Source organism: Octopus bimaculoides, chromosome 4 (assembly GCF_001194135.2).
Source record: "Octopus bimaculoides isolate UCB-OBI-ISO-001 chromosome 4, ASM119413v2, whole genome shotgun sequence".
Classification (NCBI taxonomy): Eukaryota; Metazoa; Mollusca; class Cephalopoda; order Octopoda; family Octopodidae; genus Octopus; species Octopus bimaculoides.
Genome location: NC_068984.1, coordinates 120460500 through 120464869, shown reverse-complemented (window position 1 = coordinate 120464869; position 4370 = coordinate 120460500). Strand labels below are relative to the sequence as shown.

The 4370-nt window shown below is 32.6% G+C and overlaps 1 long non-coding RNA gene across 3 annotated transcripts in view; it reads right to left on the bottom strand.

Annotated features, from left to right (window-relative positions):
- The window catches only part of LOC106876923 (uncharacterized), a 115075-nt gene continuing 110705 nt past the window's right edge, over positions 1-4370 (bottom strand). For all 3 annotated transcript variants that reach the window (XR_001410307.2, XR_001410306.2, XR_001410308.2), the window contains one exon: positions 1-38. This is a non-coding gene — a long non-coding RNA (uncharacterized LOC106876923). The remainder of the gene's footprint in view (positions 39-4370) is intronic.

The following is a 4370-nucleotide window of genomic DNA, read 5'->3' as shown; positions in this document are numbered from 1 at the left end:
ATGTAAGAGCCCATCTGATTGACTGCTACCTTGGCTAACTGCAAAAGAGAAGTTAATAATTTTTTTTTTTTATATATAAAAAAAATATAATCAATTTTAAAATATTGAATTAAATAAAATAAAATTATATTACATGAAATTAAAAAAAAAAAAAAATTGGAATTCATTAGATATTACTTACACATTATTTGTTCTTTCCCCCCACCCACCGGTGAAAAGAAAAAAAGCTCAAGAGATATTAGCGAACATACGTATATATATAAATATATATATTGGTCAACAAATTTAAGTAGCCGAGTAGCCCCTGTTAGCCAGCTGTCCAAACCAACACTGCATTCATCACTGCTAAGAGAGAGATGATATTGCATATAGTATCAGCTGAATGTACTTCTCCACAACATCCGCATCTCGGCTGGTTGCCACTGCTGTGTGTATCTCACATCTGCCAGCAACAACTTACATGAACGACACTGTATTGATGATGTTAATCACCATCGTCATCATCGTCATGGTCATCATCATATATTTATTGATCAACTCATTTTCTATGCAGTTCTGGAAACAAGGACTAATGCTGCAATACTCAGTACATTTTTTTTTTATTTTCAAAAGCAATAACAAAGTTCTGGATATATAGCATGACTCAACAAAATTTTCAGACTAACAATTTACTGTCTACTTGAACAAAATGGTCATTCTCTCTCTTTCTATTTCTCTCTCTCTCTCTCTATCTCTCTCTCTCTCTCTCTCTCTCTCTCTCTCTCTATCTATCTATCTCTCCATTCTTTTCTTTTATTAAAAGTAAACACAAATATATTTCTTTAATCATGCGAAACTCCTTTATAAAGTAAAAAAGGAAATCAATACAATAACATTTAAACATCATCATCATCATCATCACTCAGAAATAAAATTGTGAATTATTATATTCATAATTAGAATAATAATTAGTAACAGATATCCAAGATTTTCTTAACTGCCAGACCTAATATTTCAAGTCTCATCCAACCCTTCTGTTTTATAACAGCACCTTCCAGAAGCTTCCTTTCTGTGAACATTTTGCTTTTCACCCACTAATTTCAAACAACTGAAATTAAAACATTAGTTGCATTAATCCCTTCAAGTTATCTTTATCTATCTACCTAGTTGGAGAACCCTTGACCTTTACACAAAAATAAGACCTATGAAAACTGCTCTTCCCACTCCCCAGATAAACCAATAAAAAAGAAAAATTCCCTCCACACACAGACACAGACACACACTATGAATGAAATGCTACATGATACCTTGACCAGTTAGAAATAGCAGTCAATATCTCTCAAATTACATCCTACTGTCTTAAGAAAAAGAAAAACAAATGAGGTACAGTGAAAAATATATTCAATACCAAGTAATAAGATGGGATAGTCATGTCTGGAACACTTTTGATTATAGGTTTGCTCAATCAGGGCTGTCTTAGGGGAGGGGCTAAAAAACAACCACTATTAATGTCAAAAGTTGTCAATCAATGACAGGAGTCATATTTTAGAAATATTATTATAACTATAATAATAATATTATTATAACTATTAATATTTATAATAATATTATATTATCATAATATTATTGTAATGATCACTCACTGCAAAGAAACTTCTCTAAAAAATGGTGAATTTATTTTTGCGTGCATGTCAGAACCTACAAAAGAACTAACAATGTTATGGTTATCTATGACAATTTAGAAGGGAGATTTTGCAAAAGAAACAAACCTTTTCTTCCTACAATTAAGGAGCAAATTTTAAAATGCAATTGCCTGATAACTAAACTATAAGACTTATAAACTATTTACATTCAGTACTTCATATCTATACATATATATCATCATCATCATTATTATTGTTGTTGTTGTTGTTTTCACTTTTTCATGTTTCCATGGGTCAGAGGGAATTCAGAGGTAGGTTTTCTAGTGTTGGATGCTCTTTCTGCTACCAACACTCCAGTGTTTCCAGCAAGGTACATTTTTACCCCTTAGCCAGACAGCTTTTCATGGAAGATAGGAAATGCACAATGCCACTTCTATGATGACACTTGCTTACAACTATCACACAATGTCAAGACAAGGAGACACCGACAACAGCACCAATACATACAAATACAAACATACATAAATACACACACACACATACATACGCACACAGAAGCAAACAGACACACATATATATAGATATAGATATAGATATAAAGAAGGACTAATTAGAATATAGTTCATATTTGCATATTTTTTCCATTTTGTTTAGATGCATGTATGTATATGTGTGTGTGTGTGTGTGTGTGTGTGTGTGTGTGTGTAAAAGCATATACGCTGCCCATATAAACTGCACGTCAAAAAAAGGGGAAATTGTCGTAACACATGGTAAGACCAGTGGGGGCATTACCTAAATATTAATTATTGAAACAATTTCATCTTATTTCTTATATTGAAGTCATTTCTCAAGAAATAATCAGAACACACACATAAACGCACCTATACATACACATATATACAACCATAATATATGTACACTTTCGTTGATAATCATTTTATTGCAATTCTCCATATAACACAAGGGATTAGGAGGAAGAGACCCCCAAAAAGTAAGGAAAATTAAGTCGTAACAAATTGCGCTGTAAAGTTTTCACAGCTTACAGATTTTCCATTATCAATTTGCCAAATTTTCTAGCAGGTTCTAAGTAATGGTCAGTTTTAAGAACAAAATAGATATATCAAGTCACTAATTGTTCTTTCTCATAATTGAATATACGCAAAAGAATTTGTATCACGTAAAGTGAGTTACATTAACAATGAAATATATTAATAAAATTGTAGATTTTTTTTTACAATGTATTTTCCCATTATATATATAGAGAACATAGATATGAATATAGAGAGGGGGGGGAGACATTGATAGATAGATAGATAGATAGATGGATGGACAAGCAGACAGCCAGACAGATATTTGATGTTATGTTTGGGTGCACAAGTTGGAGAAGAAAGTACTCAATACATGTAGAGGCTATTTACTGCGTTTGATGTTATAAAAGATGTACAGGCATAATATATGCACCTCAATTTCAACAATGCATTTTCAATGCCATCTTAGGGGCAAAATCAGCCTATAAGAGGCCTAACTTCACATATAGGACCAGGGGAGGATTTTTGAGTCACTTTTCTCAGGGGGTGAAAAGTGCATCTTATGTAACATCAAATATGATATCATCTTTCTATCACAATGTAATGCACACAAGAGAGGGACTCGGAGAAGCAAGTTAGAAGAAACAAGTTCGCAAACATACACATTTATGAAGGATTTATTGTTTAATTTTGTTATTTTTTATTTTATATATTTATTTGTATTTCATTTTATTGCTGCTTTTCATTTTGTTAGAGATAATAAAATTTCTTATCGATTCTGTTGCAGGGAACACAGGAAAAGTTTAGTCAGGAGTTAGATTGTTTAAATGCTTCTAGCATTTTCTATTGAACTAAGTACATAGATGATATGTGTTTTAAAACTTCTGTAACCATATTTCTTATGAAAAACACACAGCTTCTATATTTCTCTTTTACTCTTTTACTTGTTTTAGTCAAGCAAATCGACCCCAGGACTTATTCTTTGGAAGCCTAGTACTTATTCTATCGGTCTCTTTTGCCAAACCGCTAAGTTACAGGGACATAAACACACCACCATCGGTTGTCAAGCGATGGTGGGGGGACAAACACAGACACACAAACACACACATATACATATATATATATATATATATATATACACACACACACACATATATATACGATGGGCTTCTTTCAGTTTTCGTCTACCAAGTCCACTCACAAGGCTTTGGTCGGCCCAAGGCTATAGTAGAAGACACTTACCCAACGTGCCACGCAGTGGGACTGAACCCGATAAAAATAAGTACTAGGGTTGTCTTGTTCAAAGGGTGCCCTAGCATGGCACCTCAGCCTAATGGCAAAACAACAAAAAATTCTTACATAGAATTAGGGGTGGGGGTCATTTAATTATGGACTAGGAAACAAGACCAGAAAGGTCTCAGATGAGTTGGTATAGAAATGGCTAATTACAATAATCCATGTTAAAACTAACAATGATTGCAAAAAGAAACTAATTATCATGCTGAGTTTTTAGTTTTACTTGCTCAGTCTCCACTTGATGATCATCACTGAATCTACTGGAAAAGACAATTAATTAATTAGCTAAAAGCAAATGTTAAATTGATAGTAAACTTTAATAATATGCAGATCGTCAAAACTGCTGATTCTAGCCACCCAACTAAAAGTTTGTATAACACTACATCATCATCATCATCATCATCAATATATATTTATATATATA